Consider the following 24,765-nt stretch of genomic DNA (forward strand, 5'->3'; position numbering starts at 1 on the left):
TTTGTCTGAGAAGATAGGCAAGGCTGCCCTCTAGTGGTAGTATCTTAGAACTGCAGACATACAGTCCTCATAGTTGAGAAAGGGTTCAATGTAGTGCCAGATTCAAACCACATGACAGCTTCACTTGAGAACAAAGAACATCTCACAATTGCTAGAAACATGAAATCTGAATTCTTGCCATATAGGTTCTCTCAAAGTCCTGAGTCTGACAGATATTTCTAAAGATGAGTTTAAAGCAGTGCTTCCCAAAAGCCACCTTCAAAATTGCGAGATCTCATTATATGCACACATACCTATACATATTTGTATAACATGTTTTTCATCTCTTGGAAGTACTGTCTTTTGTAAACTGATAATAACAGTACATTGTGGCTCTCTTTGTATATTAATTTGGATTATTTTTAACATCTTTACTGGAGTATGATTGCTTTACTATGTTGTGTTAGTTTCTGCTTTATAACAAAGTGAATCAGCTATGTGTGTACATATATCGGCATAACTCCTTCCTCTTGCGTCTCCCTCCCACCCTCCCTATCCCACCCCTCTAGGTGGTCACAAACAACCACCGAGATGATCTCCCTGTGCTATGCAGCTGCTTCCCACTAGTTATCTGTTTTACATTTGGTAGTGTATATATGTCCATGCCACTCTCACTTCATCCCAGCTTACCCTTCCCCCTCCCCGTGTCCTCAAGTCCATTCTCTAAGTCTGTTTCTTTATTCCTGTCCTGCCCAAACGTTGTTCAGAACCATTTTCTTTTCTTTTTTTTTATATTCCACATATATGTGTTAGCATATGGTATTTGTTTATCTCTTTCTGACTTACTTCACTCTGTATGACAGACTCTAGGTCCATCCACCTCACTACAAATAACTCAATTTCATTTCTTTTTATGGCTGACTAATATTCCATTGTATATATGTGCCACATCTTCTTTATCCATTCATCCAATGATGGACACTTAGTTTGCTTCCATCTCCTGGCTATTGTAAATAGAGCTGCAATAAACACTGTGGTACATGATTTTTTTTTTTTTTTTTGCAGTATGCAGGCCTCTCACTGTTGTGGCCTCTCCCGTTGTGGAGCACAGGCTCCGGACGTGCAGGCTCAACGGCCATGGCTCACGGGCCCAGCCGCTCCACGGCATGTGGGATCATCCCAGACCGGGGCACGAACCTGTGTCCCCTGCATCGGCAGGTGGACTCTCAACCACTGCGCCATCAGGGAAGCCCACATGACTCTTTTTGAATTATGGTTTTCTCAGGGTATATGCCCAGTAGTGGGATTGCTAGGTCGTATGGTAGTTCTATTTGTAGTTTTTTAAGGAACCTCCATACTGTTCTCCATAGTGGCTATATCAATTTACAGTCCCGCCAACAGTGCAAGAGTGTTCCCTTTTCTCCACACCCTCTCCAGCATTTATTGTTTGTAGATTTTTTGATGATGGCCATTCTGACTACTGTGAGGTGACACCTCGTTGTAGTTTTGATTTGCATTTCTCTAATGATTAGTGATGTTGAGCATCCCTTCATGTGTTTGTTGATAATCTGTATATCTTCTTCAGAGAAATGTCTGTTTAGGTCTTCTGCCCATTTTGGGATTAGGCTGTTTGTTTTTTTGATATTCAGCTGCATAAGATGCTTGTAAATTTTGGTAATCCTTTGTGAGTTGCTTCATTTGCAAATATTTTCTCCCATTCTGAGGGTTGTCTTTTCATCTTGTTGATGGTTTCCTTCTCTGTGCAAAAACTTTTAAGTTTCATTAGGTCCCATTTGTTTATTTTTGTTTTTATTTCCATTTCTCTAGGAGGTGGGTCAAAAAGGATCTTGCTGTGATTTATGTCATAGAGTGTTCTGCCTGTGTTTTGCTCTAAGAGTTTTATTGTGTCTGCCCTTACATTTAGGTCTTTAATCCATTTTGAGTTAATTTTTGGATATGGTATTAGGGAGTGTTCTAATCTTTTACATGTAGCTGTCCAGTTTTCCCAGCACCAATTATTGAAGAGGCTGTCTTTTCTCCATTGTATGTTTTTGCCTCCTTTATCAAAAAGATAAGGTGAGCATATGTACATGGGTTTTTCTCTGGGCTTTCTATCCTGTTCCATTGATGTATATTTCTGTTTTTGTGCCAGTATCATACTGTCTTGATTACTGTAGCTTTGTAGTATAGTCTGAAGTCCAGGAGCCTGATTCCTCCAGCTCCGTTTTTCTTTCTCAAGATTGCTTTGGCTATTCGGGGTCTTTTGTGGTTTCCATGCAAGTTGTGAAATTTTTTCTTCTAGTTTTGTGAAAAATGCCTTTGGTAGTTGATAGGGATTGCATTGAATCTGTAAACTGCTTTGGGTTGTATAGTCATTTTTGCAATATTGATTCTTCCAATCCAAGAACATGTTATATCTCTCTGTCTGTTTATATCATGTTTAATTTCTTTCATCAGTGTCTTATAATTTTCTGCAGACAGGTTCTTTTGTCTCCTTAGGTAGGTTTATTCCTAGATATTTTATTCTTTTTGTTGCAATGGTAAATGGGAGTGTTTCCTTAATTTCTCTTTCAGATTTTTCATCATTAGTGTATAGGAATGAAAGAGATTTATGTGCCTTAACTTTGTATCCTGCTACTTTACCAAATTCATTCATTAGCTCTAGTAGTTTCCTGGTAGGATCTTTAAGATCCTCTATGTATAGTATCACGTCATCTGCAAACAGTCACAGCTTTACTTCTTCTTTTCTGATTTGGATTCCTTTTATTTCTTTTTCTTCTCTGATTGCTGTGGCTAAAACTTCCAAAACTATGTTGAATAATAGTGGTGAGAGTGGACAACCTTGTCTTGTTCCTGATCTTAGAGGAATGGTTTCAGTTTTTCATCATTGAGAGTGATGTTGGCTGTGGGTTTGTCATATATGGCCTTTATTATGGTGAGGTAAGTTCCCTCTATGCCTGCTTTTTGGATGATTTTTATCGTAAGTGGGTGTTGAATTCTGTCAAAAGCTTTATCTGTATCTATTGATATGATCTATGGTTTTTCTCCTTCAATTTATTAATATGCTTTATCACATTGATTGATTTGCATATGTTGAAGAATCCTTGCATTCCTGGGATAAACCCCACTTGATCATGGTGTATGATCCTTTTAATGTGCTGTTGGATTCTGTTTGCTAGTGTTTTGTTGAGGATTTTTGCATCTATGTTCATCCGTGATATTGGCCTATAGTGCTCTTTCTTTGTGACATCTTTGTCTCGTTTTGGTATCAGGGTGATAGTGGCCTCATAGAATGAGTTTTGGAGTGTTCCTCCCTCTGCTGTATTTTGGAAGAGTTTGAGAAGTATAGATGTTAGCTCTTCTCTAAATGTTTGATAGAATTCGCCTGTGAAGCCATCTGGTCCTGAGCTTTTGTTTTTTGGAAGATTTTTAATCACAGTCTCAATTTCAGTACTTGTGTTTGGTCTGTTTATATTTTCTGTTTCTTCCTGGTTCAGTCTTGGAAGGTTGTGCTTTTCTAAGAATTTGTCCATTTCTTCCAGATTGTCCATTTTATTGGCACATATTTGCTTGTAGTAATCTCTCATGATCCTTTGTATTTCTGAAGTGTCAGTTGTTACTTCTGCTTTTTCATTTCTAATTCTGTTGATTTGAGTGTTCTCCTTTTTTTTTTTTTTGATGAGTCTGGCTAATGGTTTATCAATTTTTTTTATCTTCTCAAAGAACAAGCTTTTAGTTTTATTGATCTTTGCTATTGTTTCTTTCATTTCTTTTTCATTTATTTCTGATTTGGTCTTTATGATTTCTTTCCTTCTGCTAACTTTGGGGTTTTTTTGTTCTTGTTTCTGTACTTGCTTTAGGTGTAAGATTAGGTTGTTTATTTGAGATGTTTCTTCTTTCTTGAGGTAGCATTGTATTTGCTGTAAACTTCCATCTTAGAACTGCTTTTGCTGCATCCCATAGGTTTTAGGTCATCGTATTTTCATTGTCATTTGTTTTTAGGTATTTTTTAAATTTCCTCTTTGATATTTTCAGTGATCTCTTGGTTATTTAGTAGTGTATTGTGTAGCCTCTATATGTTTGTATTATTCATTTGGATTTAATGTTCTAACTTTTCAAATGGGCGAGTTAGCAGTCCTGTTTCAATTTTCACATTTTCTTTCAAAATTATACTTTCTCCCCAAACCAAAAATTTGAAAGTATTTGATCTCTTCATGTGAAAAATCTCCTTCATTGTATTTTATAGTGGTCCTTTGTGTTTACCAAGAGCCACTAAAGTGCGACAGCAACAATAGAATATATTTGTGAACAACATCATATTTAGTAAACCAAAATAAAGACCATTGTAACAAAATTCTCCTAGATGTTAAGTCTAGGAAGAATCATTTGTCTCTATCAGTGAACTGATAAACTTTCTTTATAGACAGTGAAGTCTATATAATACATCTGAATGTTTTATTAATGGTTTCTCCATTTTTGCTGACTCAACAATAGATTTTTCAGTTTACATTGTGGAGTTATCATTTATAAACTACTTACAAATTTGAGTTCCTTTTAGCTGTATTTTACATATTTTAAATATACTAAGTTTAGCGTTGAAGCTGTTAAGTCTATTTTTTATGGTCGTTTTGCTGTTTTTAAAAAATAAAATTTCTTAAGTATCCTTCAGTATTTCTTTTATAAACATCCCTGTGTTAAATCAGACAAATAGAAGACATTTCTAAGAAAACAATATATATTCTGTTTAGAAAATACATGTCCACTTAGTCTCCCAAATTAGGACCTCTGTTCCACTGAAGAATTCTCCTCTGCTATTATAGGATTTATATAAACCTTCCTTTTTAATCTCTCCTCATTTTTCCCATTATACCTTTCATGTGCTGACAGAAAATCAGCATTGTTAGATGTGCTGATGATTACATAGTAGTTTCAAAACAAAACTAAAACTGAGAAAGAGTGTATTCTAAAAGGTAAATCAAAAGACACACCACTCATCCCCAACCAGCCCTCTACCATAACATCAAATGGATTGTGTGCAGTATCATTTTGAGATTAGGCATTGAGTTTTCCTTTAAAGTAGGTTTTTATATTGATATGATAGAGACGTTTTGGTATAAGAGTTAAATGAGGTAAAAGACAGGGCAAAGGCCATACAATTTTTTTTTATAACTCTCTAAATAGATGAAGACTCGAGTTCTTTTGTTTAACAGCTCTTCTAGAAGGTAAATTTGTGTGCAGTTCAAGCACTTGAAGCCATAATTTATCGTCAGCATCACTTTCTCTAGCTATTCTTCATGAAATAGCATTATGATACTTTGCAATGAAATGATTGCGCAACCTGATATTACTTGTGTGTGCTGATAAAAGAGGAACGATGATTGTATTCTTATTCTTTTGCATACTATGAATTTAAATTTCAATTAAGTCAGATTAGATATTCTGTTCTATGCCATCTTTATTTAACATTAGTGAGTGGTGATTAGTGTCTAATTTCGATTGCTGTTGATGTCAGCTTTATACCCTCCCATCTGTGAATATAAATCCAAGGCATTCACACATTTCCATTATATTTATTTGTATTTTGAGTTTACAGGGATTAAAATCTCTTAAAATTTAAGTGTGAAATGTTTCAACTTAAGAACCACTGTTTTGTAAACATTAAAGCACAAGGTCGTATGTTGAAGTTTATAGCTGGTAAAAGTTTTGAGCTAATTTCAAGTTGTGTCTTATTTTCTCCTTAAAATGAATGAATGAATGAATGAATAAAAGATTTTCTAAGTACCTTAAATTCTATGCTAATATCTAAAACAATGATTTGCAAGATATTTATATTAAAGATAAGTTGATTTGAGCAAATAGATTTGAATCATGAACTTAATGTATAGTGTTTAAAACCTAATTCTTTAAAAATATAAAGCCTCCCTACAAACCTTCATCTTTCCTCATTTTTTCCCCTGTATTTTCTTTGTAGCCTACTGCATCCCAGGCATCCATTGACTCTAGGACTCTTTCCTTACTTCTCTTCCTTATCTCTCCCACATCCATTTGGTTTTACTCTCACTGCCTCAGTTTAGGGTCTGACCATCTCTACTTTTCTGCCTGCACCATCCTCCTGGGTAGCACTTCTGACTAGCAAATTCATCCTCCACAAGGCTGCTAGATCAGCGTGTCTAAAACGTAAATTTAATCAGTGCACTCTATGGCTCCCCATTGCTTAATGATACAGTCATGTTTGTGAAAATAGAATGAGATAGCTATTGATTTATTCCAGGTAATTATACTTACATTGATTATGAGAGTATAATGGCAAAATTAAGTCTCAGAGTTACTGAAGCAATGCCATAAGCCAAAGGATGTAGGAAGTAAATATGGAAGTAGCTATTGATGTTAATTAGGTTTTGACTACTTCAGAGAAACCAGCACAGACCAAATCTCATTATAATTAACAGCATTAGACTAGACATCTGTATATTAGAAAAATTGTTCAAAAATCCGTGGTTGCAGAGAGATCAGGTTGGTGCTTTGTGACCACCTAGAGGGGGGTGGGAGGGAGACTCAAGAGGGAGGAGATATGGGGATATATGTATATGTATAGCTGATTCACTTTGTTATAAAGAAGAAACTAGCACACCATTGTAAAGCAACTATACTCCCATAAAGGAGTTAAAAAAAAAAAAAAAAAAGACAGTGGGCTTCCCTGGTGGCACAGTGGTTAAGAGTCCACCTGTGAATGCAGGGTACATGGATTCGAGCCCTGGTCCAGAAGGATCCCACATGCCATGGAGCAACTAAGCCTGTGTGCCGCAACTGCTGAGCATGCACTCTAGAGCCTGTGAGCCACAACTACTGAAGCCCGCATGCCTGGAGCCCGTCCTCTGCAACAAAGAGAAGCCACTGCAATGAGAAGCCCATGGCCCCTGATCTCTGCAACTAGAGAAAGCCCGCGTGCAATAACAAAGACCTAACACGGCCAAAAATAAATAAATAAACAAGCAAACAAACAAATACATTTATTTAAAAAAAAATCCATGGTTGTCCCTCTTTCTGTGTAAGGCAACAGACTTATTGCTGGTAGTCAGGAAGCTGGGTGATAAACTAACTCTCTTTCATTTCTCCCCTTAACTAACTCTCCTTCATTTCTCCCCTTAACTAGCTGACAAGTCCCTTCCCTGTTTGCTCCCTTAGTCTCTACATCTGTCAAATGGGGATTGTAATACCTGACTTTCCTCCTAATGGAGAAAATGAGAAAGAGATGTCATATCGCTACGACTCTAACAAAAACTAGAGTCCATAATCATTTAATGCTGACAACGTATTTTCAGATATTTCAGGCCATTTGATTGTCACAATAAGTCCATGTTTAAAACTCTATCAGATGCTAGACACCTTTTAAATAACAAATATTTTGTAATGCCCTCGATGAAAAGTGAAAGTAACAGATAATAAGATTTCAATCTATATGAGATTTTTATATTCAGTACATATGAGATTTTATATTAGTATATGAGATCTGTAATAAAAGGAGTATTCAAAATTTTTAAAGTTACTGAAATTATTAAAGAAGTAATATAAGAGCCAGTTTCCTAATAAAACGCATTTAAAATAATTGATGGTCTTGTGCAAAAAGAAAAGGGGGCGCTCAATATATATCTCTGATGGAAATAAATACATTTATGTATTTATGTGTGTGTGCATATCTGTATGTGTACACATACATCCTGTAGTATATGTATGTGTTTAATACACATATAAGAGAAAGTCATCAATCAGATTTCTTGGTCTACAGATACCTCAAATAGGTAAATATTTCTACTTAACTGAATTATTGTCAGTGGCTTTGACATAAAAATTATCAAGACAGCAAAGAATGAGTTATATAATCTTTTTCAGTTTATACCAGTTATTTAATAATAAATCATATTATTTAAAACTGGGAAGCTTTGAAATTTAGGCTATTTATTGACCCATTTAATCGTTTTAATTGTTTTCTACAATGCCATCAACCTAGAATTTAGATGCAGTTTCCCGTATTATATGTAGGAGAACATTATCTCCACTAGAAACTGTCAAATTGTCATATGCCACTTATGTTTTAATATTTGTTCCATTTAGGAAAAAGAAAAAGAAAAAAGAACTTTTCTGATGCATCTTAGTTTGTGAGAAACTGCGGGTGGTAGTTTAAAAGGTGGTTAGAAAATTATCCCCTAAAGACATTTTAGGTTAAACAACTTTCAGAATAAGATTGGAACTAACCCAAAGGTATTGGAATGAAGGGGTGACGTGGGTGGTAAAGGTGGCTTGTGGCTAGAAACTAATTAGCATTGAATAAATTACTAATCAAATTTCCTTTTTCAAATATAGATATGATTTATTCCAGGGAGGGTCTTGGTATAATTGACCTAAATATTGGCCTATTTTTGCTATCTTTCTGGTGTCAAATAAAAGATTTTTGATAAATGGAAATTTTTCAAGTGACTTTTCTAATATTATTTTATTAACAATTTATGTTTTTGTTAAAATATAATGTATAGCAAATCTAATTATAAAAATGTTGCAAAATGCTGTCTAAATTTTTTTTGTGATAGTCGAGTTAGTTTCATATTTCATTTGTGAGAATTGCATGAGTTAGTACTTGTAAAGTAGTCTAGAACAAGGTTTGTCAAATGCTAAGTGCTCAAAATGTTAACTATTATTATTATTTACATGTAGATTCATCCCAATATATAAAGGTGTATATTTCTATACATAAGCATTTTAAAAGAGTAGTATATTACATATCCAGCATGGCTTTTGGGGTTTTTTGCACTTACATGTTCAGACTATTGAACATTAATTATCATTATATGGAATATTTCCATAGATTAATTTTTTTTTTTTTTTTTTTTTTGCGGTACACGGGCCTCTCACTGTTGTGGCCTCTCTGGTTGCGGAGCACAGGCTCCGGATGCACAGACTCAGTGGCCATGGCTCATGGGCCCAGCTGCTCCGCGGCATGTGGAATCTTCCCAGACCAGGGCACGAACCCCTGTCCCCTGGATCGGCAGGCGGACTCTCAACCACTGCGCCACCAGGGAAGCCCATAGATTAATTTTTAGGTGATTTTGTTTCACACTACTTGTTAGAAACATGTCTATTTCTCTGCAGTAATTTCAGTCACATGAATTTACATTGTATATAAATCTGTTCTAATAGTAGTTAATATCTATATTTGAATGTTTTTTCAAAATATTTTCATTGCATTCTTTCATTCATCAGACCAACAAACAACAGTGATATTATGTATTGAATATCTGTGTAGATATTATGTATCTATTGTCTGTGAACAAATATTTATAACATCCCTTTTAGGAAATAAGCTAACATCTAAAGAATGAAACATATGAGTAAAAATAATTATCATCTCTTGTCATAATTACTAAGCAGAGATATATAAGAATTAGAACAAATCCTTCCTGAAGAAGTCAGAGTTTCTTCAAGGAAAAGGAAAGGTCTTGTGGGTAAGTAGGAATTTGTAAAGCAGAAGAATGAAGGGAAATGTTAGGAAGAAAGCATGTTTCAAGAAATCTAGTCATTTAAAGAGCTTGATTTTTTAATATATATATTTGCAACAGAATTACAAAGAATCCTTTGTTAAATCACTTTTCATTTAAGAAGGTTTTGGAATTGAACTCTGTAACAGTTGAGAGCTTGCCCAATAATCCCCAGAGCCGAATAAACTTGCTTACACGTGGAGAAGCTGGGCTATCATACCTTTTTTTCCCAGTGATTTGATAATTACCCGGACAATTTTGAGACAAAAGTAGAGCCAAATAAAGACGCTATTAGACACTGCAAATGCTTAGTGAGCTGTATGAGTATTTAGGCTTCAAAGAAAGGTGAAATGAAGGTTTTAAGGTAATCTGGTTAAGATGAATTTTAAACCGTGGTATTTAAATTACAGTAGTTATTTCAGAGTTACTCAATAATATTTTGAGGAAAAAATAGAATAAAATAAAACAAAGCATTAAAGGTAACAATGAGCTAGAAATAATAATTAGATAAATCGAATCCAAAAGTTGTTCAAGCAGGTGGTAAATGATTAACTTGTTATGCTTGGTAAAAAGAATTTTTAAGATCTTTTATTACACAGGTAGTATGTAAGCACTTGTCTTAGTCAACTTGGTCTGCAATAACAAAATACCATGGACAGGGGTGGTTTAAACATCAGAAATTTATTTTCTTACAATTCTGGAAGCTAGAAGTCCAAAATCAGGGTGCTAGCATGGTCAGGTTCTGGAGAGCTCTCTTCCTGGCTCCTAAGTGGCTGCCTTCTCTTCTGTGTCCTCACCTGGCAGAAAGAGAGAGCAAGTGAGCGAGTAAGCTCTCCGGTGTCTCTCATTCTAATTCAATATGACTGTTCCACCCTTCTGACCCCATGCAAACCTAATTAATTCCCAAAGGCTTCATTGCCAAATACCATCACATTATGGGTAAGGCTTCAATATATGAATCTGAGGGTGATACAATTCAGTCCACAGCAAGCACTTAAAGTAGGCTTATCAGCATGAGTGAGCTAGTTATCTTGGGAAGTCTTTGGACAGAAGATGGAGAGCTAGTAGAGTGAATTAGTGTGTTGGTGATAATTGGCAAGTCATTTGTCTACCGTCTCTAGTCATGTTTCCTCATTCATAAAATAAAGGTAATAATGATACCTACCAAAAAAGTGCTTAGGACTGAAAGAGATAAAGTGTTTAAGTGTTTAGACAGTGCCTGGAACATAGGGAATTCTAGATAAATGTTTGTATTTATTATTTAAGTTTTTTTCTATATGTTAATAAGAGTAATTAAAATGAATGCCTAAACTTTATGAGAACTTTAACCAGAACCCTTTCAAAGCCCTCACCGACTTAAGGTATCCCTTGGCAGTCTCTGAACCGGAACGTCTCCCACACCACAGAAGCAACTATTATAAAAGCTCTAACGTGTCTCAGATTTGTGTGAGTTTATAGATTTGGGACTTCCTTTAAGTAATGGAGTCTTCATTTAGTCAGTCAGTTTTGTATAAATAGTCTTTGAAAGACAGAATTAGATATTTTACTAGATTTTTTATTGAAGTTAAAATATAAGCACAGTATATCAGCTAGCAAAGGCTAATTTAACCAGATTGACAAAATTGTATTAGAATTGAAGTTTTAAGTTAAGGATTCCTTTCTGGAAATGACTTTCCCACTAAAGCAATAGTAAGGGGCCAAGGGAGGGAGAATACTTGTGCATATCTCAAATGTTTAAAATATCGTCATACAAACAGTAAACTCAATATATGAAGAGCATTCAAGACAATGTAGAAAGTGAGCAAAGGATTACATCAGAATCATTCTAGAGGACTGAACCTAAATGTTAAAGATATCACTAGGATTGTAGAGAAAGATGTTTATGTTTTAATAGATTGTTATTAAAGTGTGGAAGTAAATGAGGCAGAAAATAATGCTTAAAGTAACAAAATATTTTGAAATGGCTAATACATTTATGAGTGGTTTACTTTCTAATCATTTCCATATGTTAAGAATCCCTTGAAATCAGTGTGTTTAAATAAGAATTAAATGATATTTTTTTCCAAAGATAACTATTCAGAGATCGGTAGAATGCTTATCAGGATCACAATATTATGAAGTACAGGGACTTTGAAATATAATTAAATTTGAAGATTTCAGATATGGGAAATTTTCCAATATAATGGCTACCACATCATTTTTAAATGTATGTATTTATTTAGCTTATTTAACCTGTTCATGTGAAGATCTATAGCATCACACATATACTTTCTACCATCTATTTTTAATACAATATGGCATGTTATTGAAATCATGCAAGAATATCTTAAATATGTCTTCATAATTGAGCTATTTTTGTTGAGGGTAAATTTAGCTTAATGATTATCTAGCATTTATACATACATATACACATAATGTATATGCATTTTAACCATAATATTTAATAATCTAGTTCTAAGGGCATTACATTTTAAATAAAACATAAGGAAAATTCAGGTGTCAGGAAAGCAGTCTGTAGAATACTGATAGTGTTCCACTGGAACATTCTATATATTTCAGTCGGTAGGAAATTAATCCCTCCACCTTAATCATGTCTACCGGGGTTCATTTTTATACCAAGATATAAAGTTCAAATATAAATACAAGTAGTATGCAAATAATATTATGCCATTCAGTTATCTACAGGAATGCAAAGGAATTCCAATACTTAACTACTTAGTTTTATGTGTTTATAAATATATGTTATGGTATTTGTCACCAAAAGGGAGTAATTGGATTTCCCAACTTTTCTAAAGATGTGACATTTAAGTTGCTTGTACCAACTAGTGATATCTGGTGATACTTGTGTGAAAAAGTAACACTCCCTTTTTGTCCCAAAGTTTATTAAAAAAAAAAAAAAAAAAGCCAATCAAGAGAAACAGGGTAGTGTTGGAACATGCATTGTTCTTGGTGAGGGAAGCACAATATTTAAAAAATTTTTATGGATTCTGAGAGGGACTGGGTCTGCTTGTAGCATCTGAAAGTTATAACCCAGACACTTCCTATATAATTATCCCAGGAACCTGTGGTCTCATATACCATTATTCCTGAAATTCAAATCTTGTGCCTCTAAGCTAACTTCTTGTGGGAACCCTAAAGATGTTATCAATTAAGTATAATCTTTATCAGAGAATGAACTTGAATAAATGTTTGTCAGATATATCTAGTGGTTTTAGAATTTATCAAAATTTGTAGTGTAGCATATCTGTATTCAGAGTGCATTGACTTTAAAGATGGTACCAGAACCAGAATAATAAAAGATTTGAAGTTTGGAGACGTGGGTTTGAACCCCAACTCTTCTAATTACCATGTTGGGTAGGTCACTTAACATAACTGAGCCTTATGATAAGAAGAAAAATATATACCTCATGTATTCCACAGGGCTATTGTAAAAATCAAATGGAATAATATGTGTGTAAAAGCTCTTTGTAAAACTTTAGCCATATAACGTAAATGTTACCATTCATTTAATGGACATGATACTGCTTAATGAATAGCAGCTAAAAAAAAGGGAAACCTAGCTATGCTTCTTCTAGGGGTTTTGTTCTACAATCTAATGTGTGATTTTGTTTACTGGGGAGGCACTGCTAACTAAAGTGTGGTTGATGTTCATGCTGTTTACATTTTTCCAGTTTTTTACCCATCATCTATTGATAGTAATTCATGAACATTTAAAATGTACAGCAACAGTCTACTACAGTATGGCCTGTCTCACATCCCCCTAGCTCATGCTGGGTTTTCACAATGGAGCCTGCTGAGACAAAACAGTTTCACAGTCTTCTTAGAGTGAATTACTTTCCACTTATCCAGGGTAAACTGAATACTAAGCAATTCATAGAAAAATCCTAGTTAAAAAAAATAATAATAAAGCACAGAGAACTTCTGTGCAAAATCAAATGTATCTTTTTCTCCTAATGAAAATGTGAATGAAACAAGGTAAGATAAAAGGATAATTACAAACAATATTTCAAAATAAAACTATTTCCCATTTAGAGTTCATTAGAAAAGATGAAAAATAAGTACAGTTACAAATATCTCAACTTCTTAAAAAATTTTTTATTGGAGTATAGTTGATTTACAGTGTTGTTAGTTTCAGGTGTACAGCAAAGTGAATCAGTTATACATCAAATTTCTCAACTTTTACAATAGCTGAGAATAAAATTCATTTTTGGAAGTATAAATATCAATTAAAATAAGACAAACATGATTATTTCAAAATCACATATATTAATAAAGCTAGAAGAAGTACAGATGTAGCTCCCAATTTGGCCACACAACTTCAGTAAATACCATCTTAAAAATCTAAATCTAAGATCATTTTGAAAATCCATTGCTAAGCATTATCTCTGAATAATTGTTTATTTCATTACAAAAGAGAAAATTTATCTAAGACACTGCAGCAAGTACCCAAAATAGTACTTATACTAAGCAAGTACCCGAAAATAGTCTGTCTCCACATTCTGGTGTGTAGGCCTAATGGCTTTCCAGTAGGTCAGGGATTAACTTTCAGCCTATATATAATCAATGAGAATGGCCCTATGAAAGTTAGGAAGTTTGCCACATAGGGATTCCAGTATATGGAAAGAAAAATTAAGAATGGATAGCACATGGGATTCATTGTGATTAAGTGGTTTTGGTACCATGCAAATGAAATTCTAATCTTATATCTACCAATCTTGCTAAGATTTAGTTTTCAAATCTGTAAAATAAACATAGTAGCACTTACCTAATTGGGAGTCTGTAAGGACTAAAAATATATTTTACATAAAATGGCTGAGATAGTGCCTGGCAGAAATATGTTGTCAATAGAAGCTACTAGGTGGTTATCTCTGGGAAAAGATAGGAAGTTCGACATAAACCAAGACCAGATGTCAAAAATAAAGCTACCCGTGGCAGACATTGTTAATACACCATGAAAAAACTGAGCACACAAGATAAAACTTATTTGCTCCAGTAAAACTAGGGTGTATTCCTAAGTAATGCATTCTTCCATGAATTTAAGCTAGGTGTCACCTCATCCATGTACCAAATTAAGTGTCTTTGGTAAAGAATTTAGACCTTACAGTCTTAGGAAAACTGCTTTGGTATAACTTGCCCTGAACATCTACTGAAGTAAGGTGACAATATTGGAATTACTGGTGAGTCACACTAAATAGTACCTTCTCTGATCAAATGGCTGTCCCTATCCCATGAGCTTCTTTGCCTTTCAAGAAGTGCCTCTTCTGAGAAATATCCACAATGACAAGAAATAGCATGCCCATAAAATTGTGTGAATTGATCTAAATTCAATGGCAAAGTCTCAAGAGTGGGTAATTTGTAAAATCCAAAGCTGACTCAATTCAGAAATAAAATGCATCACAGTAAATCATGCATCCTTCACCTATTACAATGTAATTTCCACAAAATATGACTAAAAATGCCTGAATTGGTAGCAGAAAGATAAATTTTGTTAAAAATCTGGCCATTCTTGATGGTGCATAGAAAAAAAATATTCTAAAACTCTGATGTTTTAATTTCAGTAGAGCTGGAAGGTGAACTATGTGTGGTTAAGGATGCAGAGATGATGTTTAAAAAGCATGTCTGCTAGTTGACTGGAGGGAGAATGCTCACCCAACACTGACAGTTAAGTTTATGATACCAGTGTTGCAAGAGGGAGGACTGAAAGCAAGCAGTAATAAGAGCCAGCAGATCTGCATTAACATTTTATACATTGAATTTAATAATGTATTCTTCATGCTAAATAACTTTCTGAAATTTATTTCATCTGATTTGAGATATGATTTGAGAACTGCCAATATGTTAGGCAATCTGCTGCAAAATTGTCTGTTTTCATCTAAGTACCTCTGCATCATCTTTAGCTCTGCTGTGTACTGATTTTTTTTTTTTATGTAGCCCTACTCAGCAAACCATAGAGCTTAAACTTATGTTTCCAGTGGCAACAGTATGCTAGAGGGATTACTTTAGCTACATTTTGAGGCCATAGGCAAAGGTACATATCAGCATTAGGGCAGACACTATGGTATGTGTAAATAGTGCACCTGCACAAAGAACCAATTAGATTAGACTGTAAAAGCAGGACACTGAGTGGTGGATAACTGCCCACCTGGTGGGATTTCCAGAGTCCTGGGAATGCCTGTGCATTCCACTTACTGCTAGCTGATGCATTAAATACCTTACTGGTAAAAGTTCAGAAAATGCTATCCCTATCCCTATTAAAATATAAACGCCACAGGGAGGATAAAAAGGCTGTAAATTATATTAGACACATACAATTTCATAATCATGGGCTCATCAGAACCAGTCCTGAGAGAAGATTTTGATTAGGGAAGTGGTGAGGGAATACCATAAATAAGAGAAATGTGTTTGTGTGTCAGTGCATATGTGTGTGTAGGGGGTATGTAATGAACATTTCATTTTAATTACTTCACTGTTCTACTAACTGCCCAGAAGTGAGAGTTGTAACCTCATTTGGGAGCTCCCATGTATTCCTAGTTTTGCTGCCATATTATTTGAGTTTTTGATTCTAAAAGCTGAATTATTTAGACAAAATGGTTTTGAGTTGAATCATTTCACTCTGGAAAGTAGTTGTGGTCCAGTAGAAAGCATAATAAAGTAATAACCAGTTCCACTATTGCCTAGCTGCAGGACCATTTAACTATAACCAGTCTATGATCAGGCTTCTGGCACATGACTTCCAAATCTCACAATTGCTCCTGCTTATGATACCATGTGCTTTGCCAGTATCTTATGCTGGTTTACCACTGGTCTTGATCCTTGGCCGAACTTGGTGTATAAATATGACAATAATATCTGAACATACACATTGAAAATATAAAGATGAAAACAAAAAGAATAATTTTAACATTGACATATATTTACAGTTTTCTCTTTGCCTCTGTGAAGAAAAAAAGTGTTGTTATTTTGAAACACGTTGCTGCTATTTAAAAATAAAAACAGGAACAATTATAATCATCAGGAAAATCCCAGCCAAATTATATAAAACTTAGTATAGTTAAGGTAGAGAATTTATGAAATGACAGTGAATATAAAGGAGTAAGAACATAAAGCTGAATGTATGTTAATGTAAGAAGTGAATAAAATGTAGAAGTGGAAATAAACTTATCAGACTTAAGGGTAAATACCAGTAGGTTAGCCTGGGCCCAAGAAGAGAATTAGGAAGTATGAGTGTTGCTCCAAGACTAGGGATAAGAAAAAAGAAATGTGGCACAAAGTATATCTTAAGAGACAGTTTCATGAAAGGTATATTTAAGAACAGACTCATGAAGTGTATGTTTTTTTTTTTTAGATGAGAATAAATTTGATATGAAGCTATTAGCTTAGTGGTCATTGAAAGTTCACATAAAAAGGAACCTTTCTGTAAAGTTCACCGGAATCCAGGTTTAAACACTTTTAGAATAGCTAGAGCCAACCAGAGGAATGGAAAATTATCTAGTGAAATATATTCTGCTAGTTACATCTATACTGAAGTAGCCTTTGACATATTCCCAAAGACCATGCTTTGGGACAGAAAATAATTGGTCATAAATATCAAGGAGTGAAGTCTTGAGGCAACAAGTGTAGAAACTGTAAGAAGCTAAATGTTTCATTGTGCTTGACCACAGTGAACTCATTACCTAAATAATTCAAACTTTCAGATTGAAAGCAAGAAAATCACTAGGACAGGTAAATGGACTAGAAAAGTAAACACATGGTATGTTAGAGTGAATTGAAAGAATATTTGAAAGAAAGACTCACAAAGAAAACAATTTTATTTACTGGGTACTGTGACAATAAAACAGCTAATTTTATGAATTCCATTTTAAGTAAGAATGAATGTTTTCAGAAATGTTGTAGACTTAAAAGGAACGTATGGGGAAGGAATTGAAAAACATTGAGGGAAAAAATGGGTGAAAAGGGTCTGGAACATAGGTGATAAGGAGTTGTTTGCTAAGCACAAAAGGAATAAATGTTATGAAATAGAAATTGTCCTATTGACAAAGACAGTGTCCTAAAAGGAAGCTAAAGCAATTGGTCTTCAAAAATATAAATTTAATGTTAATTGAAATATTTTCATACTATAAGCAAAAGAGAACTAGGAAGAACTTTTAGGTTACACTATACCCAATATTTTTTTAAATGAACATCAAATTAAAATACTTGGGAATTCAAATTTTCCTTTGCTTGTAATGTTTCTGGTGAGTTGATTGGTATTTTGGTTGATTAAGCTAGGATGATTCTTAAGCTAGGATGATTCTGATTTGTGGTACCTTTTATGAGGAAAACATGAGTTCATTGCAAAGCAGTAGCACTGATTTTTGCTTAGTAATACTTCAGTGTAAGTCACTTTCCTGAAAATCAACAGGGACAGTGGGACACTTGTCCCTGATTTTCTAGTTTAGAGGTTTTGAGTCTGTTATTCATCTGAGCAGTCAATTTTGTTTTGCCTTTAATTCCAACAAAACTGAACCTTTGCTGGATGCTAAAATTCTGTACACTCTACAAATCTGTGAAAATTAAAAAGAATTGAAGATGATCCATTTTTTTAGTGTCTGTACTTTTGAAAGTCTGGACAAGTAGGAGTATATTTAAGATGCAAATATTATACTGAGATGCTGAAATAATTTACATTCTGAGACAGTAGTTTAAATATAATTGCATTACATTAAAACACAGTTGGGTTTATCGTGTGATATAAATTTGGTTTATTTCTTACAGATTTTTGGTGACTAGGATTTTGTTTTGATCTTGTAGTATATACAGAAATTTCACAACCATCTCTTATAATTGGTGAAGCTTTAGCAGCAACATTTGTAAACACAAGGGGATGTTTTCACTTTTTAGTAGGGGAAGAACAGATGGTTGGGATTAAGGGAATCACTCCTTCGTGTTTAATAATGCAGCAGGGAAGGCTGTGGCAAGCTAACTTTTCACCAAGAGAGAATAATTTTTCAGAGCATCAGCTGGATCTTTCCTAGCTAGAATAGAGCCCCTTCAGATGTGTACCATCTGCATGGGAGTGAGTCACACCAAAAGATCTAATAATATTTGTAAAGTACACTTTGTTCCCAATGAATTCTATATAGAGAAAATAATCTCTGTATTTGATGGAAAGAAGTGGTGAGGAGAAATTTGCATGTGAGTAGAGGACTTGTGGATAGAAATTCAATAAGACAATAGAAAAAGCATAGACCAAGCAATCAAATATATAGGAAGCCAAGTCAAAAACATTTAGGTAATATTTTGAATCTATTGCAACATATAGAAAAAATCAATAGAAAAAAATGATTATTTTAAGAAATATTATTTAAGTATAATTTAAAAAAATTAGAGTCATCCAGAAAACTTTTAGAAAAGAGGAAATTTATAATATGATTACAAATTATAAATTGTACATTGGGTATAACAGAATAGGAAACAAAATATTAGTAAAATATATTATTATGTAATACACCAACACAAGAGAAAAATTATAGATAGAAAGTTTTTAATGACCACAGATGTTCATTGTAATTGATCCTTATTACAAAGAATTTGATATACTGAAGATCAAGTGAATAGCTCAACACCTACAGTGTCACATCCACTACTAAGAAAAATGCAACACAACTGAGCCATTTAAGGGATGTCTCAGTTTAATTATTCAATACCAGATTCTAAAAAAGCTGCTTTCAAACCATCAGTCATATGAAAGGAAGGAAAAACTGTAACCACAAAATCAGCAACCAAACAGATATTTGGCCCGAAGGAAGCATAATTTGGAGCATGGAATTTAACTCTTTTTCATAGTTTTGGGTCAGCAATACTTTTATAACTAGGCCTTTTATAAAAAAGAAAAAGCATGTGTTGTGGTGAGTATGATAGTCTCATAGCCACGGATTTAGGCATGACTGTAACTAGAGAAATTGCCTTAATAAGAATTTTATGAGTCCTGCATTTAAAAGGGACTTCATAGAGCCTGTACTCCATCTGCTTGCAAGTGCTTTACCTGTGGCCAGTATCATATAGCACCTTGGTTTGAAAGAATATTTTTTCCTGTCATTTGAAAATAGTTCTTAAATTTTTCAGGGATTTTTGTCAATATAAAGCCTAAGCTTAGCTTTTTAAAAATGAGATTCTATTTGTTTGAAAGTGTAGGCAATAGAATAAAAAGAAAAACAAAATCAGCATCCTTTTTCTCCCCCTTGAATAACAATCCAACCAATTGAAATTCCAGAGCCTTAGTTTCTTCATCTATAAAATGAACAGAGTGGATCAGATGATTATTGATATACTGCTCATTAAAAAATTTACATGGCTGTATCTTGGCCTTCTTGAGGGATTTCTATAGAATCTTAGAGTATTTCATATGAACAAAGGAATTGTTCGAGAAATCTTCATTGGGATCTTAAAAAATTTTAAAAAAGCAAATATATGTAAAAAAATGTGTGAGAGACATTTTGTATAGACAGAATAAACAAATGCACATATATAAGACCATGGGTGCTGCTGTAATTAATAAAATAAAAAATACTAATTTCCAAAATATCTGATATAAAAATGAACAAATTTGGATGTCTGTCAAATTTCTGATGCTCAAATAGGGATTTTTATACTTTAAAAGGCTTTGAATCTTTACATTATGGAATGCTAAGCAGGAAGGAATCAAATGAGAGAATTTACATTATCTGTTAGCTGGGTCAAGGACTCTTTCCAAATACTTGAAATAATTCTCATTGTCACCCGTTTCTAATATGAATAGAGGGAGGCACAACTGCAGAAACACAATAGAGATTTATTTCTGTTTATCATTAGACAAATTAATATAGGTTAATTGAATATTAACGTTGGAGTTGTATCAGCCAGATAGAGTGGAGGGGAAAAGAAGGTAAAGCAGATTATAGTTAAATATCCCAAGGATATATTTCATATTCTGGCCATGGCTTGTTATGAATAATATAAAATTAGGGATAATAAAATATAAAAATTCTAAGGATTAATTAACCAAAATGACTTAATTTATTTACTTAAATGAAAATATAGGAATAGAACTCACAGGAAATTCAGTAGCCATTTTAAATATGATAATTATATTTTTCACACTTTGGAATGGAGGAAGTAGAGAGTCATTTTGTTGCTCAAGAGTGGCTGGCAGGGACGTGAATGGTTAAAATTAGGAATGTTTTCAAAAGTCAGGAAGAAAGCACAAGAACCAACTGTGTGTGAGTTATGTGTTTGTGTGTATGTGTGTTTGAAATAAAAGAAATATGAAAGAGATAATATATTTTTGTTTAAGTTTTTGTTTAAAGAAGATGGGATAGGTATAAGCAATATGTTACTAGAAATGCAAAAAATAGAGAACATAGAATAATACAGGTTATTCTGTGATTAGGGAGATATTTTTGTTTTTTAATAGACAAGGTATATGAAAAAAATGTTTTGCTTGTAAAACGCAATGACAAAGAGCCTAGCCTTTAAATTCTGTTGTATTTGAAATATTATAACCTGGGGCTGTGGGTTCATACATTAGCCATGCTTAAAGTAGGCTTGTTACTACTTGGCACCGTCAGTTTTTTTTTTTTTTTTTTTTTTTTTTTTTTTGCGGTAGGCGGGCCTCTCACTGTTGTGGCCTCTCCCCTTGCGGAGCACAGGCTCCGGACGCGCAGGCTCAGCAGCCATGGCTCACGGGCCCAGCCGCTCTGCGGCATGTGGGATCTTCCCAGACCGGGGCACGAACCCGTGTCCCCTGCATCGGCAGGCGGACTCTCAACCACTGCGCCACCAGGGAAGCCCCTACCGTCAGTTTTAATGCAGCTTTTGTTGGCTTTAAACACTGAAACAAATAGAAAACAATCAGGCTCTAGTGACTTGGAACCTGGATAGCAGCCCAGCTTTCATTTATTAGGACCATGGGAAAATAAATTTAAAAGGGGAAAATTTTCAAATCTGCTTTTGGGTTACATTTAATAAGTACTTCTCCCAAGGATTTCCAATCCTTTTTTACTTCTATTCGTTCTGCTGGTTGATGATATAAATTATAGTAGGAACTAATGCATTTCAGGACTGAAGTGTCTGTTCAAATCATTCTTGGGGCTGAATACAGTGGCAGTATTTATAGATGATTTATAAATCATAGAGCTTTATCTATTAGTGTAGCAGCTGCAGCTAGGTATGGAGGTATGTGCCCTAATATTCACCTTTAGCTATCTTTGTGTTATTTAATAGTATATTCATTGCTCTGCTTTGTCCACTGAAGATTATTCTGAGAATTCTAATATTGTCCAATTGAAGGACATGGTAAGACTGGCAAAATGTGCAAACAACTTACAGAACTATATTAAATTACTGTATTTTTCCATAGTTCTACCAATATTTGGCATATCCTTAATCTTACCATTTTGTGAGTAGTCTTTCAGTGAATGGCTTGTGAGAAATTAGTTATACTGGAAATGTAATTGTAAACAATTAGTTACCATGCATAGTATTACATAGTATTCCTGTAAGGTGGATGAGAACTGTAAGAATCGTCCTGTTTTAAACACTTCAGATTCTGGATTATAATTGTCCAATGTAATATAAAACCAGTGGTGAAAATAGAACCTTATACAGTTCTTGAATCTTCTTTGTGAGGAGGGACCATATAGTTTAAGTTGAACACTTCCTAGAATACATCATTTCATTTTATCTACTGATTTCTCTGTTATAGTCTAGTAACTTCTCTTCACTAGAACTGAAATATGTTTATCTTGCTCATAATTTTAAAAAGCCATATTTAAACACAATGTGTAGTAATTCCCTCTTTTAATCAAACTACTAAACTCAGGTTTATTGTCAGTGATGAGGTCTTCAAATATTACCTTTTTTTCTTTTTGCCAGGAAGCTCTGGTAAATGAAAAAAAATCCCATTTCTGTGAGAGAATTTTATAAATTATTAAAGCAAATTTAAAATATGAAACTAATTTTATCATGTGTATTTGTATTTCTAAACTAGATTATCACCATACCAAGTTATATCTTGCATTTTCTTCAACCTAAAGTAAATTTGGGGGCTATTTAAATTAATTGCTGTTTGATTTCTTATGGGATTATTATTTTATATTTTTGTTTTTGACATATTTATTTAATTATCTGCAAAATACATATCATTCATTCTTGACCCACATATATCTCTGTGACTCTGTCTTCCTGTTGGTTTATTTACATACTTTATTACCTATTTCATTTTTTGACCATCAAGGTCCAATAGAGTAACACACTTGAGCTCTCTTATGAAGCATAATTCCCACCTTGATCTGAATTTGTCACTAAGGAACCAAATGACTAATTTACAAATCAAGAATGAATTATTTTCAGTTAAATTCAGATCATGGGTTCTGCATGTAAGGAGCTTGGAAGTCACCACTCCATCTTAACAAGTAATCTGAACAGACTGAAAAATCAACAACTCTTCCTGGATCCATAAGAAAGGGGAAAACACAAGGCAGAGTTCTCAAGTTTTGAGAGACAGGCAAATTCAGGATGTTGAGACTTACCCAAGCAGAGACTCACAAGCAAAAATTGCCTTGAAAAATCAGTGCCAGGATGGGAAAGCCTGAACTATAACTGTTGAAATGATGAAGCTTAGTGTGTACAAGTCTGAGAATTAAAAAACTCCAGGGGCTGCAACCATGAGGAGAACCTCACAATATTGTGGGTTTTTCCCCCCAGAAGCTTGACCAGATTCCCACAGTAAATATCAGAGAAAAGTCCCCCCAGGCAAACAGAGAAAAGTACTCCCTCCCCATGTACTCTCTCCCATTCCCATGGGGGAGGTGAAAGAAACCATTCTGAAATATACAGGGCACTTAACAAGGCCTGCCCTCAAGGAAAACTAGTTAACTAGAGCCAAACCTGCTGGGGTATGATCAGAGCCTAACTGACCTAAGGAAGGGAAAAAAGCCATCCTGTCCCATCTAAGTAAGGAGAAAAAACAACAACAACAAAAAACAACCCTGAGAAGGTACAGGATCGCTACTGACTGGGTAACTGAGACCTAACTGAGACTTCCCCTCCCTATACATCTACACCACCAAATTATTAAAGGCCTCTTTGCATTATAGTTCCTTTTGCATAATCATTATGACCAGCTTTCAAGAAAAAATATCACAGAGCATGACAAAAAGCAAAAAACACAATTTAAAGAGACAGATCAAACATCAGAACTAGACACAACAAAGATGTTGGAATTATCAGACCAGGAATTTAAAACAACAATTATTAATATGCTAAGTGTGCCAATGAATAAAATAAATAGTATGCAGGAGCAGATGGTCAGTGGAAGCTAAGAGTGGAAATGTTAAGAGCCAAAAAGAAATACTAGGGATAAAAACACTATAATAGAAATGAAGAATGCCTTTGTTGGACTTATTAGTAGACTGAACACAACGGAGGAAAGAATCTCTGAGCTTGAGGATATCTCAATAAAAAATACTTAAAGGTGGAAAGCAAAAAGAATAAAGATCAAAAAAAAAAAAACAATAGAATTTCCAAGGACTGTAGGACAACTACAAAAGTATTAATGAGAACACCAGAAGGAGAAGAAAAAGAGAAAGGGAAAGAATACTTGAAATAATAATGACTGAGAATTTCCTCAAATTAATGTCAGATACCAAACCGCACATCCAGGATCCTCAGAGAATACCAAGCAGGATAAATGCTTAAGAAAATATACCTAGAGGGCTTCCCTGGTGGCGCAGTGGTTGAGAGTCTGCCTGCTTATGCAGGGGACACGGGTTTGTGCCCCGGTCCGGGAGGATCCCACATGCTGTGGAGCGGGTGGGCCCGTGGGCCATGGCCGCCGAGCCTGTGCGTCCGGAACCTGTGCTCCACAATGGGAGAGGCCACAATGGTGAGAGGCCCATGTACTGCAAATATATATATATATATATATATATATATATATATATATATATATATATATATATATACCTAGAAATATCATCTTTAAACTACAGAAAATAAAAGGTAAAGATAACATCCTGGGGAAGCCAGGGGGAAAAGTACCTTACCTATAGAGGAACAAAGATAAGAATTATATGTGACTTACCTTTAGAAAACATGCAAGCAAGAAGAGCATGAAATATTTAAAGTGTTGAGAGAAAAAAACCACCAACCTAGAGTTCTGTACCCTGTAAAATTATCCTTAAAAAGTGAAAGTGAAATACTTTTCCCAACAAACAAAAATTGAAGGAATTTGTTGCCA

At 34.3% G+C, this 24,765-nt stretch overlaps 1 protein-coding gene across 7 annotated transcripts in view; it reads left to right on the forward strand.

The window, feature by feature from the left end:
• The window catches only part of CADM2 (cell adhesion molecule 2), a gene marked incomplete at both ends in the record, with an annotated part of 1,085,551 nt that overhangs the window by 618,477 nt on the left and 442,309 nt on the right, over positions 1-24,765 (forward strand). The window lies entirely within an intron of this gene.

Source organism: Mesoplodon bidens (assembly GCF_964165515.1).
Source record: "Mesoplodon bidens genome assembly, chromosome: 5".
Lineage (NCBI taxonomy): Eukaryota > Metazoa > Chordata > Mammalia > Artiodactyla > Ziphiidae > Mesoplodon > Mesoplodon bidens.